This window comes from Cryptotermes secundus, unplaced genomic scaffold (genome assembly GCF_002891405.2).
Source record: "Cryptotermes secundus unplaced genomic scaffold, Csec_1.0 scaffold490, whole genome shotgun sequence".
Taxonomy (NCBI): Eukaryota; Metazoa; Arthropoda; class Insecta; order Blattodea; family Kalotermitidae; genus Cryptotermes; species Cryptotermes secundus.
In genome coordinates, this window is record NW_019727100.1 from 143,043 (window position 1) to 160,670 (window position 17,628).

Below are 17,628 nucleotides of genomic sequence, written 5' to 3' on the forward strand. Positions count from 1 at the left end.
TCCGCATGTAGGCTGTCTTGATCACACAGTGCTCCAGCCCTGTGCACCAATGTAGAAAGTGCAGCTTGCTTGTTGGAAGGGTGGTGGTGGGACGCAGCGTTAAGGTACAGGTTAGTATGAGTGGATTTGCGGTACAATCGATGGCCCAGGGAACCGTCGGGTCTCCTGTAAATATCTATATCCAGGAAGGGGAGGTGGCCTTCTGTTTCAGTTTCCATTGTGAACTGGATGCACTGGTTGATACTATTTATGTGGTTCAGGAAGTCCTGGAGCTTGTCGGGACCGTGTGACCAGATGACGAAGGTGTCGTCCACGTAGCGAAACCAGCAGCGGGGCTTGTGTGGGGCCAAGTCAAGTGCCCTCTCCTCGAAGTCCTCCATATAGAGGTTAGAGATGACCGGAGAGAGTGGCGAGCCCATCGCCACGCCATCGGTTTGTTCATAGAACTGGCCGTTGAAGGTGAACTCTGAGGTGGTCAGGACATGGCGGAAGAGTCTCAAGATGTTTTCTTCAAAATGTCGTCCTAGCAGATCCATCGTATCTTTTATAGGCACCCTCGTGAAGAGTGACACTACATTGAAACTGACCATTATGTCGTCGGGATCAACATGGAGAGAGTCCAATGTGTGGACAAATTCCATGGAGTTCCTCACGTGACGTGGACCGTTGCCAGTGTATGTCCTCAGTAGGCCAGTTCATACTTACCAAGATTAGCGGTGAACCTCGAACAGCTATTTCACATAGGAATTTGGAAAATTGGGATGAGTTTAAAGAATTCCTCAAGAATACATATATTGAAAAGGGAACGTTAGACTTTCACGCTAACCAACTATTCAAGGCTAGGCAGAACAAATCTGAAAACGTATCCGAATGAATTGAACGGATCCAAACTTTAGGACCCAGATTTCGAGAGTCAGTCCTCCAAAATTGCACGGAAGAGGAACGGGCAGGCATCCTAACGCTAGCAGACAAATTGCGGAAGATTTGCTTTATTCAAGGCTTGTGTTCAGACAGGATACAGACGATTGTGTGGAGCCAAAATAATGAAAGTTTAGATGTTATCGCGGAGACAGCCCTTGAGGAAGAAAGTGCGATAGTGTTCAAGCAAGAACGTTATGACGGAGAGATAGGGGCCCAGATAAGATGTGGCAACTGTAGAAAAGTAGGACATAGCACCCAAACATGTTTCCTGAAGAAAACCCCGAAAGTAGGGCCTATTCACAATACTCAGACTAGAGTGAACCAGGTCGGTGTAGAAAGAACGAATAGGCGTTTAGAAGTAATATGTTACAATTGTAATAGAAGAGGCCATTACGCTAAGAATTGTCGCATGACAAGACAGAAATTTAGTAACAGAAATAACAGGTCAGGAGCATTCGGGAAACGGGAACAGACTGTCGGCATACAGTCAACCAACAGTCATCAACGTACATTAGACTGCGTTAACACTACCAAAGGTGATTTTGTTGAGTTGAAGCTGGATATTAGCAAGGAAAAAGGGTTCTTATTCTTGCTAGACACCGGGGCAGAAGTATCAGCAGTGAAGAGCCAGAAGTTGAAAGGAAGCACCAGGTACGACCTCCAGCGAAAAATAAAACTCAAATCAGCAGACGGAGCGGTAGTAGAAACACATGGGCTGATAGAAGCCAAAGTGAAAGAAGGAAGTTTGAGGATCCCAATAAGGTTGCAGTTGGTAAATAAACAACTAGATATAGAAGGAGATGGAATACTAGGGAAGGATTTCCTCTTAAAAGCAAGAGCACAAATATGCTATGAACAAAAAAAAAGGCTAATTTTAAGTGGCAGAATAGCAGATTAGAAAAGCCACTAATAAGCTGCAAGGAAACGGGAAATAGAGATAAGAAAGTAAGAACAATCACCCTTAAGAAAAGGTCGGAAATGACAGTACGGGTGCCAGTAGAATGTGAAAACGGCCAGAAGGAAGGCCTGATTGAGAGACAAGAATTAGACACGGGGATTTACGCAGCCAGTTCCCTGATTACAGTTAAGAATGTGTATGCACTAACTAGTATATTAAATACGAATGATAGAGAGGTTGAAATACCAGAACCACAGTTGAGGTTAGCAAAGATAGAAACCATGACCCGAGATAATGAAGGCATAACTCAGGAAAATACGAATAGAGGAAGGGAAGTGCTGGATAAACTTAGGTTAGAACACCTAAATAACGAGGAGAAGGAAGTATCAGAGAATACTTGCTTAGAATTTCAGGATATCTTCCATTTGCCCGGGGAGAAATTAACCGCCACGAATGCAACAAGGCATTCAATAACCGTAGTGCCAGGAATGGCTCCCATAAACACTAGACCATATAGACTTCCTGAAGCACAAAAGGCGGAGATTGGAAAACAAGTAGAGGAACTATTAGGTGAAGGAATCATAGAAGAGAGTAGCTCACCTTGGAATAGCCCACTGTTAGTAGTACCAAAAAAGGTAGACGCCAGCGTAGAGAGGAAATGGCGGAGAGTTGTTGATATCCGAAGACTGAACGAAAAGACAATCGGAAACGCCTACCCTCTCCCTGACTTAACGGAAATTTTGGACCAGCTGGGCCAGTACAAATACTTTTTATGTATTGTGTGATGATGGGTTACCATCAGATAGAGTTGAGCCCGGGAGACAGGGGCAAAACGGCTTTCAGCGCAAAACAGGGGAATTGGGCCTATAAAAGAATGCAGTTCGGACTAAAGACAGCACCCGCTACTCTCTAGTCGATGAATTTCGTGTTGAGTGACCGAACTGGGTCACGATGCTTGTATTTCTTGACGACATAGTAATCTACGCTAGGTCAATTGTAGAACATGACACAAAGTTACGAGAGGTATTTCTCCGGCTCCGGAAATACAATATAAAGCTCCAACCGGATAAATGTGAGTTTTTAAGAAAAGAGATTAATTACTTAGGACACGTAATTACTGAAGAGGGGTGTAAACCTGATCCAAGCAAGGTAGAAGTAATTGAAAACTTCCCCAGACCCGAAACTGAAAGACAATTGAAAAGTTTTTGGGAATGATAGGTTATTATCGGAGGTTCATTCCTAGATTTAGCAAGATAGCAGCACCCTTACATGCTTTGTTTAAGAAGGACGCAAAATTTGAGTGGACGGCAGCACAAGAGAATGCGTTTGTGAGTTTAAAATCAAAATTAACCAACGCAGCTTATTTTGCAATATCCGGATTTTTCCAAGGAGTTTATGCTCACTACAGATGCAAGCAATCAAGGCCTAGGTGCAATACTATCACAAGAAGAGTGTAACCGTCCTTCGGTTCTGCTAGCCCCTGTAGAGCAATTCGACTCCTCTCAGGGCGTGTTGACAGGCCACGACTTGGGTGATTAGTGGGGCTTTAGGCGAAGGGAAGTCACCTCAACACCAATTAACTGTTTGGAGTCTTTATTCAACCAGCACTATTTGTACAGAAACAGCACCGTAGTGACGCTTCACAGAGTTGTGGATGTAGGCTTCCTTACCGTTCTGAGACGCACACTTAATAGTCATCACAGGGCGTGTTTATGGGGATCAGAACACGTGTACCCCCGGTGAATGTAACTTTCAAAGTCCTTCTTGCCAAGCACCCTTGAATGGTAAATATTTACCCTGGTTATCCCAAAATTCGGGCAAAGGACCTTCGACTTCAGATGATGATTGGCTGGACCGGGCAGACTGGGAGGTTGTTTATCATTCTCTTCCAATTAGGAAAGCGAATATCCACTAGTGTACAGTTTAGGGGTGAACTTTACCACCTGCTGCGTGGCTGTCAAACTGAGATTTTGGTGTAGCAAGAAACGACGCTGCTAAATTTACGACTTCCCCTGTCAAGTTTAGAATTTCTAAAGAACTCGGCCTTGTTTTACGCATTAAATTCACTGATTTACGAATGGGCAGCTGGCTTCAAGCTTTACTCAAGTTACTTGCTGCTTGTCTCAGGGGTAAAATTTCAAATTGTGAGGTGAAAGTGATGAATTTCATAAACCCTAACCATACACAAACATCAATTGGCCTTCCCATAAACTGGACAGTTACAACCTCCCAAGCGAAGTAATGACTATTCTGGCGCAGCCTGAATATGGCATCATTTTGTCTTACTGCCGTTTCTCCTCCATTTCCACACACAAATGCTTAAGCCTAGAAAAAGACACACTAAATGTAAATAGACAATACCTTAATTGACCCCAAGGTCCACCGCTGGCAGCAATAGCAAGAGGCTTACCATGTACAACACATCTGAAAATTTAGGTGGCTCTCACCCCATTTCCTTGCAAACAGTGCTGGTTGAATAAAGACTTCAAACAGTTAATTGGTGTTGATGTGACTTCCCTTCGCTTAAGCCCCACTAATCACCCAAGTCGTGGCCAGTCAACACGCCCCGAGAGGAGTCGAATTGCTCTACCGGGGCTAGCAGAACCGAAGGACGGTTACAGGTAGAGTGGCTCCCAACGTGAGGCCCGATATCGCGACAAGGGTGACTAGAGGCAGTGAGGAGCCAGCGGAAACAAATCAGTGGTTAAGTGCCAGCGCAGAAGGGTGTAGAAAGGGCAGCGGACCTACCTGCGAACGCCACAGCAGCGCAGAGGACAGCCACTGAAGCTGTCAGGGACCACACCGAAGGGGCCAAGTGGAAGTAAGGACGGAGTCGCAACCTAGCTTCCAGAGCGCGGAGGGTCGCCCAACACGACAACATCGAACACGCAGCACCAAGGTTAGTCAAGTGACACACTTGGCCAGCCGAACGCTTCGGAACCGGGTTATAGAAGTGGAGCGGGCTGATAGTGAGAACATGTCGGGGGTATTTTCTGCAGACCTGTCGTGGACCGGGGGTACACGTGTTCTGATCCCCGTAAACACGCCCTGTGGTGACTATTAAGTATGCGTCTCAGAACGGTAAGGAAGCCTACATCCACAACTCTGTGAAGCGTCACTACGGTGCTGTTTCCGTACAAATAGTGCTGGTTGAGTAAAGACTTCAAACAGTTAATTGGTGTTGAGGTGACTTCCCTTCGCCTAAAGCCCCACTAATCACCCAAGTCGTGGTCAGTCAACACGCCCGGCTAGCTCAGTCGGTAGAGCAATTCGACTCCTCTCAGGGCGTGTTGATAAGTGCTCTTTGGACACGGTAGGACCCTTGCCGGAAATCGAAAATGGAACAAGTATATACTCACGTTTAAAGACGATCTTATCACACTAGTAACCGCGATCCCAATCCCGCGACAGGATGTAGAGACAATTGCTAGGGAATTCGTGGTAAATGTCATATTGAAGATGGGTACGCCAAAACAAATACTAACCGATCAGGGAGCAAATTCCTGAGTGACGTCTTCAAAAATGTGTCCAATTACTAAGAATTAAGAAACTCCAAACTACAGAGTTTAGACCGGAATGGAACGGAAGCCTAGAACGCAGTCACCGGGTTCTAGCAGATTTCTTGCAACACTACATAAATGAAGACCAAAAAATTGGGATGAATGGGTACCATATGCTATGTACGTGTACAATACGACTGTACACACTGGCACGGGGTATACGCCATTCGAGTTGGTGTACGGTTTTAGGTCGACCTTACCCTCGACTTTGAATGAACCACCCAGCCCGCAAAACAATTATGACGATTATGTGTTAGAATTAAGGAGCAGGCTACAGACCGCATACGAGGTGGCGAAAGAGAAATTATTATATGCAAAACATAAAAGAAAACAGTACTGTGATCAAAAGGCGGAAAACTGCAATTAAACGTAGGAGACAAAGCACTCTTATTTGATGAGACAGTAAGACGAGGAAGATCTCGAAAACTGAGCAGCCAGTGGATTGGTCCCTGTGAAGTACTAGGAATAGACAAGGTAAACGTTACGATAAAGAAAGGGTGTAAAGTATATAAAGTACACATAAATAGAGTAAAACCATTTTATTAAAAAGAAACATAATAATAGGGAGAGGAAGTAAAATGCAGTATAAATTGGTTTCAGAAAATGATGAGAGAAGTGATCATACTCATGAGGATGGGAACGATCAAACGATTACACCCCACCTTAGAGGAACAGAGGTATCTAGTGGAAAACTATGATCAATCGGCAGGAACATATTATGAGAATAAGGGACAGCTAAATTTGTATAGCACTGAATGGCAAGTAGTAGTATATACCAGTGTTCCGCGACCGGTGTGCCGCGGCACACTGGTGTGCCGTCACAGGGTGAAAGGTGTGACGCGAACTTTTACCTTTTGTAAGAAATTAATTGTCGAATTTTATTCGTTTCATTTTATCCCAGTTACCGTGTTTCATATGCTTGCATTTTATTCTCAGCCACTGCACTGATTAAATAAGATGATGCTTATTTATTCTTTATTACATGCTGTGATTTTTTATGTACAGTAATGTTGTATTCTAAGAAATTAAACGTAAATTATTTACTCACAGTTGTTGTTATATCATAGTTTTCATTATTGATTCATTTTTATTTTTCTCGCATCTACGCAGTTTCTTTGATATGCTTGCCGCATGTTCTGTGTACGAACTTTTCCCTAAAACTGCAGGGATTAGCATGGGTTTTCCTGTCTTTTATAACGCTGCTTCGGGATTTGCCCCTATTTGTTAGAACTTAGAGCTTCTTCAACTTTATGACTTTCTTCCTGTAACGATGCACCCACCGATTGTTGGACTCCATTTAAAATTATAAATATTTAAAAAATAAGTCGGTATAGTGTCACTTCTTCCGTTTGAAGAGTAGAGATCCCGCGTTTTACAGTTGTCTCAGTTCTATCACAGCTCTGCTCTGAAGTAGTTCCCAAATTTTGGTTGCTAGTTAGAGAATTACAGATGGGTTGTTTGAGATGTCCCGACTGTATGGCCACTTGCTGACGGCAATAAAGTGATGATGGACACAATTAAAGAACCTTTAGAAATGCTGCAGGACAAATTCAATAAGTATTTTGGAGAGAGTGTACAAGATTTCGACAGGGTTCGTGATCCATTTGTTGTGAATTCAGAACATCTTCCGATTAATATACAAGAGAAACTCGCAGATTTAAAAGCAGACAGAACATTGAAACTAAAACTTCTCAAAGTGCTTTGGATACATTTTGGTTGGCAATAAGGAGTGAATACCCGGCTATCTCCGAGATGTCGGTTAATGTGTTATTGCCATTTTCAACTATATATTTGTGTGAACTGAAATTAAGCCATAAAAGAAGGAGCGGCTCAAATCCATCGATGAAGAAATGAGACTTGCTTTGTCAACGATTCCACCACGGATGAGTCGCCTGTGTGCAGCTACGCAGGCGCTAGTGTCACGTTGAAGTTATGAGTAGAATTACTGTATTTACTTTAATAGTAATAGAAGTGTATTTTCTACACTCTACAGTGAATTAAAGTTCATTAATTGTTAATAAAAGCACGAGTCGATTTCTGTTTAATGATTATAAAATAATAATGTAGTAATATTACAGAAATAAGTTGATCGGGTTACGTATTTATATTAATTGTCTGATATCATGTGTTTTTAAGGGGAATAACATTTTGGTGTGCCGTGTTGAGCCATGGATACTTTATGGTGTGCCGCGAGTAGAAAAAGATTGCGGAACACTGGTATATACTAACCTGAAGGGGATAGACAGCCAGTCCAAGGAGATTGCTTAGTATATTAAACACATAAACAAGTTATGCCAATATATAGCGATTCAGAATTGGACCGACTGTTACCACTTTCCGGAAATTTCGAGAGAAAAATTAGAAGTTAAAAGAACTGAAAATTTGATACTAGACGTGGCCGATCACAGACTTAGAAACACTCGCAGACGACGAGGCGTTTCCAATTTTATCGGAGAAATTAGTAAGGTGCTATTTGGCACTTTAGATAACGAAGATGCAACATACTACAATGAACAAATTAAACACTTCGAGGAAAACTCCGATGATATGACGAAGCTACTAAAACAGCAAATAGTCGTAGTAAGCTCCACGTTAGGAACCATTAACAACAAGTTAATAGATATGGAATTTAATCAAGAAAAGGTAAAGAATGGACTAGTACAAATCAAGAAATGTTTAGAATCCGTCACAGCAGATAACCACGAAGAATTTAAAGCATTAGCTGCAAAAATTACGGTAGAGAGCCACGTTGCCAGAGCTAGAGATGCAATTGACACATTGCAAAGTTATTTAGACATAGTACTTGAGAGTATCATGCGCGCTAGACAAGGAATATTTTCGCCACAAATTGTATCCCCGCAACTGGTTATCGATTCCCTCATTCAAAGTGCGGCATCCTTTCCCAAGGATACCATTCCACCTTTCCCATTGGGCAAGGATTCGATTAACCTACTGTACAAAGTTTGTGATATTCATGTATATATGAATGGAAGAATACTGGGTTATGTGATCACCTTACCCTTAATTGGTAGAGGAATATTTCAAGCGTATATAACAATACCTGTGCCGATACCTTTAGGTAATAATAAATTTGCATATATCGAGACTGGTGAAGCCAATTTGTGTGTAATCAGACAAGACTGTACTACATTGAGATGAGTAATGCAAGGTTAAAGACTGTAAAATAATAGATTCCCAGTCAAAGATATGTAAGCAAGACCGTCCATTATTGTCAAGTCAATTGCAAGAAACTTGTGTTGTTAAGCTACTGCAACCACCGGAGGGAAATTCCCCAAAATTTTGATACTAGTATAGTTCAGATTAGAAAAACGATGTGGACCCAACTTGACAATAATGCATGGATATACTTGGCGCCTGTCGCTGAAAGTGTGACCATAATATGTACAGATCATGGTCCAAGAGACATTACACTTACAGGCGTAGGTAAACTGTCACTATACACAGGATGCAAAGGCTATACCTCATTTGCATTCTTACAGGCAAAGGTTAAAGTAAAAGCAAAGGACATAAAAGGAGAAGACTTACTCTCCCGAATTCCTATAGATATTGATTGGTTAGAAGGACTAGGATTCCGTTCAAACATAAGCATTTCAAATATTAAGTTGGATTTCAAACATGTTGTTTCTCATATAGATGATCTTAAACATGCTAGTTATAACTTATCTGAACTAGAAAAGGAAATAAATGAACAAGAGTGGAGGAACCATCAGAAACATAAACACTTCACATATTCAGCTATAGTATATGTTTTATTGATTATAATTGGAATTTACATACTATACCGGTTGTATAAGTTGTACAGGTACCTGAGAAACCGCTTTGTTAAGAATACAAGAGACATTTCAGCTACATGTGAAGAAACACAACACATGGCTATAACTGAAGGACGTGGCAACAATGTTAATATAAACATTAAAACAAGTAATGAGAGTTTATCAGCAGAACAGGGAGACATCCCATTGCAGGGGTCTCATCAGTCAATCGATGAAGGTTCAAGGCCACGTAGGTCACTTAGGACTCGTACAACTAAATCATACTTTTAATTTCTAGGCCCAATTAATGAATAAATTGGACCTAATTAGAGGGTGGAGGTGTTGTACATGGAGGCTAACTCGTTAACATTTAATAAGAAATATTGTCAGTAAAGGCAAAATATGAAAATTTAGTTAGAATTGTGACAGAGGCTGTACACAGGGGAAATACGGTATCTTGACCTCTACCAGGATGTATTTGTACATTGTTTCCAAATTTACTTAGGTTTTCAGCCCGAGGGCAAATAGTTCACTGCAGTACTTGACCAACTCGGAATAACAATGTACCACCCTCTGGGTAAAGTCCAAGAATATGGCCAAGGTACCGTAAGACCAGCTCCATATAAATATCATCCAATTGTACTGACTGTCGGCACGAGGGGAAGTTCAGCGGAAGATTCCTAGAGGAACCGCCCCTAAGGAATCATATATAAACCCCATGAAATTAGCTGACGACAGTCTTCTGACCAGTCACTAAGAGTCGGGGACTCTGTGCTGTTTAAGACTCGGCCGGCACCATTGGCCTAAGGCGCTTACCTGATTTCTCTATTGTACATATGTCATTTGTATAATAAACCACTTGTTTTAAGCTAGTCTCCAACAAGCCGTCTTTCAACCACCGAAGACACGGAAATACGGCTCCCGCTCTGCCTAACCAAACCTTCTCCCACAAGCTGGGATACGACAGATATAAGGTTAAAGAATGTGCCTGAATTCACGGGCGGCACACTTATTTGACACAGGCATACAGAAATGTATTCACAGATACCATAATTTCCTCAAATACATCTGTAAGTACTTTTAGATGTATTTATGCATTTTTGTCATATAATACATTTTCATATTACCTACTTTATTAACATCTCATCCGATATTCATTTCCGAAATCCTGTCGTAAATATCCTTTAGAAAACACGGATTTGAATTAGCTGCAGAATATATTTTATTGTTCGGAACCTATTTCCGTAAAATATACGGGATGGGTAGCAAATTATTTCTCCTGAAATATCACCGAAACACTCAGTCATCACAACAACACTGTATTGCAGCTGATGGCTACCACTTCGAGCAAGTATTATAATAGAGTTGTGCATGTGGACCCGTTATTGAGAAAGGCCTTCTCAAACAAAGTGGTTCCCACGGTAAGGCAACAAAAGGGGTGCTGTTGTAAATGGTGTTTTCTTTGCGATCCTTTCAGAAATATTATAAGGAGGATAACTGGAGCTAGATATCAGATAGACTGAGGTCCATTGAGGCACTTCTTACATTGAATGTACGGAATATCCCATTCGTCAATCATGTAAATTGGATATAATCTTCGATAAGAGGATTACACGGAGACTGAACATAGAAATGATTGAAGCCAAGACCTTCAGAACATTTATTAGAAAATACTCCCTATTCAGAAGTGAGCGTTTAAGCGCCAAAATTAAACTAACCCTCCATAAGGCACTTAACAGATCATTTATGGCTTATGCTTGCCACGCTTGAGAATAAACGACAGACATCCACCTACTGAAGTTGTAGCGCTTACAAAACAAATTTCTCAGCTCCATTCGAAATTTTCTAAGGCGCACACCAGTCCGCGATTTACACACCACTTTTAGTCTTCCCTTTATATACGATTATAAGGAAACTGTGCAGGCGACAAGCAGAAGCATACAAAATCTTGAGAATGAACATGTTCGTGGTACAGGATAAGGCGTATCCAGGTATAGAACATATAAGAGGCTTAAACTTTGCGCTAGTGAAGCTTAAGACTATTCAATCGTCTAAGCTGCTGTTGTAGAGTAAGATACGTAAAATAGGGTTGATTTTTTTGCAAAGCCTGTACTTACAGAGGACTCAGATATAGTGCAAAAGGAAGAATTCAATAACATGCGACACCTGCATTTGACGTAAGGCTAAGCTTACGAATATTCATAAGATATAATTTATTTCTCGTCAGAGAAGATATTACGTAAAGACTATTGTAGCAAGACCTCGGTTGAAAAAAAAATTCGGATCGTGTGTCTCTATTGTTTTGACGTCAAGACGAAATGATTGGCGGTAAACAGCAAGTCGTAATAAGATTCTGACGTCAACTTTTACAGGTCATAGAAGTGGGATATTTCCTGGACAGTGACGAAGCCAGCACGGAAACCGAAGGCTCTCCATTATTGGAAGCCTTTGCCATGGAACGCCTGGTGAAGACATATTAGACTGAAAAGATGTAACCGTGCTGTTTTTATTTTTAAAGTGTGGAGATCAGCGATGGCGCCATAATTAAGTATGATGACAAGTTTTGTTTTCATGTGGTCTACAAGTCAAATCACCAAAACATACAATGACAGTTGTCACTCCCACTAGTGAAGACACAGTTCTGCTGTTTTTATTTGTTATTTTGAATTACCTGGCGAAATAAAGGGTGTAGCGCCTGACTACGGGCTGGACGATAGAGGGGTCGGTTTTCGTGTCTCGGTATTTTCAAGAATTATTACTTCTCCGTGTCGTCTAGAACGGCTCTGGGGTCCACCCAACCTCCTATACAATGTGTACTTGGAGCTATCTCCCCATGAGTAAAGATCCCGGGACTTGGCCTACTCAGATATGGGTGATATTCATCTGATCCCTACAGCCGGTTCTGCACGTGGTTCCCGTGCATTTCAAAACGACTTTCAGCTCTTTGGCACACAGATGTGCGCATTGTGCCCGAAGTTCCTAGCTTGAGTCCAATCTCCTGACGGGTATTCTGTGCTCGTTGTTGTGATACCTTGAAATCACTGATCGACACTAATTACACAGAACACTTCCTGTGTCCCCAAACAAAATACAGTAAACTGAGATCATAGAATCGTAAAAGCCAATTCTCAGAACCTTCGCATATTACCACTCTTCTTGGAAAGTCTGGCTGTGTTGGTGTCTGACAAGGTAGATAAACGAGGTGGTGCCTATCAAGAATGATGAAAAATCTGATCGTTGTGAAGTGGAACATGTTACAAGAGTAACAGGTAAATCACACAAAACAAAGACGTTGCACTGCACCCGCTAGTCTTCTAGGAAAGACAAGTGGTCTTAAGATTCCGTCATCTATGAAGCCTAACTGGACACTCACTAGCCCATATCTGAGAAGGCACTGATTCCTGGAAACTTGTTGCCGAGGACCTGTTTTGCTCAATTAAATGGGTACTATACCAGTTACAGATTTTAACATCAACCTCTTTAACTTCGTGTATCGTTTCATGCCCCACGACTCCCTACTTCCTTCTGCGTCCCATTCCTTCTATACCATAGCTTCACCATCTTCTACTCCCTTGTCCTCCTTCATTGTCTGGCCTCCTGAGTCCGTTCCATTGCTCCCTCTGTCTCTCCAGGGTTGCAGCAAACAGCGTTTTTCGGCCAAATACTTTTGTATTTAATTAGCTACATAGTTTTTTCTGAGCAGCACAATCGATTGTGCCCTGGATTTCGGTTTGTGAAATTACTGTAATTTCCTTGGACTGTACCTGTATTATTATTATTATTAATGTAACATGCATAACTAAGCAATTGGGCGATAAACACCTCACATAAGCTCACTTAACCATAGGACGAATATTTGTAGCTCGTTGCTAGGCAACACTCAGCGCGTCAGTGGACTGGCGAGGTAGAAATATCAGGTGACATGTTTTCTATGTGGATTTTCTTGTGCAACAATAGGACTGTGTTCTCCGTGCGTGATCGATGCGGAGACTATGTAACAGCAGTTACAAATACAGCAGTTTTCATTTTTATGTGACATAGATCTGAGTTCTGAGTTCTCGGTAGAAGATAGCTAAGGATTGTTCGTAGTGAGAAGACGTGATTAGAAAAATATGTTCATGCGTAATACTTGGAGTGCGTGATTCAGTGAGATTGTTATAGTTCCTGTGTTCTAGTTGTAGTACCAGGAGGGGATTTGTGTGTGTATGTGTTTGTGTGTGTTAGTGTATAACACTGAATTACAAAGTGTAGAACCCATGATAGCGCTGTGATTACGTGTAATAAATTGTGATGCATATAAAGAGTTAATAAACCCATTCATCAAACACCGAACAAGCGTAATTAGTTACTAATACACGTGATAATATTGTTATTGGGATTATTACATAAATTCGTCCATTCATTGCTCGTAATTTAATCATTTGCCTTTCCTTCCTGTCAGACATTACGCACTTTGCACTACGTCGACTTCAGCGGTAAGAGATCCCTCGGTGCCCCGTTGCGGTTTGGCGTGTCACCGCCATTATGGCCCTGAAAAATACTTAACCGCGTTACATTCAATTTACGTACAGAAAGAAATTCGGGTCTTCTTGTAAACTGTAGGTTACATTTTCTCGATTGTACCCGAGCTCTGAATTCATGAATAAGCATCATTATCATTCCGAATGTCCAGTTTCATGGAAACCTGTACACGGTCTCTCGAGTTGACCTATAAGGACAGACGGACTGCTGGATGAAATTTAATAGGCTTTCAGCAGGTTCTGAAACGCACATAAAACAGGAATATTCTGAATGTAGTATTCATTGCAAGAATTCAGGCATCTATTCTGCAAATTTAATTATATCAGGACTTTCGTAAAACAGTTGAAACGGATTATTGCTGCTGAGGATTGTCACTTCGAACTTCATAAGTACAATTATTTAAATAAAAGTAACAACAAATCGTGAAATGAGAAGAAGGAAGAAGAGAAAGCCATGTTTTGTTACTTTTCGTTTGTTACCTTGAATGACCTTGTGCAAAGAGTATGTCATTGAATTCCTATCCGTCTTCTCTACACCGCAGTGGAATTTCTAAAATCCAAAGTGACTTTGATATCTCCATAATCCCTCTTAGTTAAAAAACTTACCTGCCTCATCTAACTTGTTCCCTGTTACGGTGCAAGTTTCGTAGGAATTCTTTTCTTGTAATATGGAAAAGAAAGAAGATATTCATGTGACGGTATTTGTTGCCTAATTCCGTAAAAAAATTAAAAAAGTCATAAATCAATTAAAATATAATTTATTTATTCTGTTAAATATTACTCAACATGAAGTTTTTGGATGAAGTAATCTCCTGCTTCCTTTCAATTCAAGTTGAGTGTTATACTTCACAAAATTCTGACCTCATAGTAAATGCTAGGTCTAACAAATTTTGAATGAAATGTGACTCAGTTCCTGAGAGCTAGAATAATGGAATCAGGATAATTGTCCGTCACTCTACAATAGCTCGGCAAACATTTTACAGCGGAAACAAATAAACATGCGAAGAATAAATGTGGCGGGGGGTGGGGGGCACAGACACGGAAAACAAAAGTGATCTCATAAGCACAATTTTATTTTCTTTTAATAAGAACAGTAAGCGAAAAGTTCAAAACGTTTAACTTTTTAACGAGATCAAGAGTCATTTTCAATGATATTTTTCTCACTCTGTGTCACTTTTGAGAATTTCTGCAAATTACATTTACCACTTGTGAGAGGTGCTAAGAAGAAAATGAAACAGCCACACATATCCTGTGTGAATGTGAGGCCATGGCTTATTTAGGACTACGTCACTTGGATCAATGCTTTATGGAACCAAGTGACTATTTCGAAGCCCCCAAGTACAAAATTAATTCGAAGCGTTGGATTGCTCAGGGGCTAATCAAGTGGGGAAGCACAATAGGCAATTGTAGGTCGCAGTGCAAGGGCCGAGAAGATCCACTCCTTATACATTATTTAATTCATTCATTCGTGCATTTACGGCCCTGAGGTTTTGATGGAAAAAAAAAAAATATCTTTGGAGAACATATAATTTGCCCTTTTAGATTTTTACTTACCTACATCTCAGTAAGCATAGATTCTTGGGACTATATTGAAGGTAACTTGTTTTCTTCATTTAAGTGAGTGCTAAACCCTATATGAATTAATATACGACTATATATTCATTCATTCATCAGTGACTACAGGGTTTCGTTGCGACCTGGCAACATATTTAGTTTTATAATACTGTACACAGTCGGAACCGCTTATGTGGAGCTGTGCTCAAAGTTCCTAGATAAAATCGAGAGGTCCCGGGTTCGATTCCCGGCGCTACCAGACTTTCTGAGAAGTAATGACATTGGAACGGGGCCCACTCTGCCTCGTGAGAATAATTGAAGAGATACTTGATTGGGAAAGTAGCGGCTCCGGTCTAGAAAACAAAAATTAACGGCCGTGGTGATTCGTTGCGCTGACAACGCGACATCCTCTATCCGCTAAAGTTGGTACTGACTTCGCCGACAGGTCGCGGTCGCTTGATCGGTATAATTTGCTTGCGGACTAAAGGCACGGTGTTTTTATGGTAAGGATTCTTTTTAATGTAAGCAGTTCCAGCGCTACGCTGTTCTTGTGTAGCAATGGTTGTCACTGTACAGAAAGTAAACTGTATAATTTACACATATCCGTACAAATGCGGATACGCAAGTGTTTCCAATGAAGACGCTGGCTATGAATCACGTGACTTGTTTTCTGTGTGGTCTTCCAATGCAACAAAAGAACTGTGCTTTCTGTGCGTGATCCGTGCCGATTTTATATATGAAGCAGTTCAGTTAGAGGTTTCGTCAGGAAGACGTCAGCATTTTATATCTTAACTCTGAGAGTGTTATAATTACTTGTGTGACATAGATACAACAATCTTGAAATTGCAATAACAAATTGCACTTACGAGGTTTGAAATTATCCAATAAATCGAATTATCAAATCCGGAGCCCATTATTCTCTGTCGCGTCACGAGGTTACACGCGAAAATACGATATAATAAAGAACTTCGAGGACTATAGTCCGCAAGCGAACTATACCGACCTAGCTACCGCCGCTTGTCGGCGAAGTTAGTGTTAACTTTTGCGGATAGAGGGTGTCACGTGGTCAGCGCAACGAATCCCCACGGCCGTTAACTTCGGTTCTCTAGACCGAAGCAGCTTTTTCTTTGAAATAGTTCCTCAATTATCATCACGAGGCTGAGTGGATCCCATTCCAGACCCACAACTTCACAAAAAATCTGTTAGCGCGAAGGATCGAAGCCGGGACCTATGGATCTTTAGCCAGGAACTCTGACCACAAGACAAAGAGGCGTTCGATATTATAATATAATATAATTAGTTTTACTGTAAAAACTTTTTGCGCTTTATCTATCCATTGGAAGTAACGCATGCATCTAAAGTACCTTGCTTGTCGCAGATAAGCATCGTGGGATTTGTAAGATTTTCAACTGAAATGGAAACGTTCTGGAAGAATTAACCGAGTAAGGGAGGAGCTTACTGTGTTACAGCGAACTTTTCTTGGCTGATCAACCAACACAAGATTGAGTAATATCTGACGCCTCTGAGACTATCTCTGCTTCCTTCAACAGGAGTTTATGGGATAGGTGCATGCTGTGTTCTCAGGTTATCGAAGTCAAAGTCACATTATTAGAGACGGTAAGTCACTCAAAGCGATTTCATGTGTAGCTTCAAATTGTTGGTCATAAACAGGGCCCGGGTTTTGATGACATGTCATATTTTTATCCTTGTATCCTATGCGATGCTCTTAAATATATAAATCTCGGATATGAGCTGCTGGTTAGAGAAATGTAAATTTTATAGGTATTTTTTTTTTTAATTTTTTGGTAAATTTTCGGACTTTTAAATCGATTTCTCGTAATTTTTGTCCATTTTAGGGAATTTTTCTTCATATGTGTTCTGAAATGTGAATAACATTGAAGCGTTGTGTTCTTTCTTTTCTCCTTTAGGTAATTTTTGTGGATTTTTTCTCTCATTTTTTAATAATTTCAGGTCATAAAATCCGGGTTCTGCATATTACATTTTTGGGTCAATTTTCTGGATGTTTTCGGCCATTATATAGATCATTATTTAAATATTTTAATGTCATCAGAATCCGGGCCCTGGTCATAACACAGACCATTCTTTGTCTGTAAATTTGCGGCATTTTCCCTAGGTATGTTTGTAAAGAAATCTGTTGTCTTCTCAAGGGCGAAGCAAGTGGCGTAGAAGGAATGCAAAAAACCTGAAGCAGATGACGATTCTTGTGTAAATATGGCGTGTGTAAACAGCGCTCATCATCTGAAATACTGAGGATGGAAATGGGGTGTGGGGGAAGAGAGAGGAAAATTTGTGTCTATAACTTCGAATGCTAACTGCACATTGATACTGTTTCTTCCAACGGAAGATTTCATTAGTTCAATCTGTGGAATGAAAAGCCATTT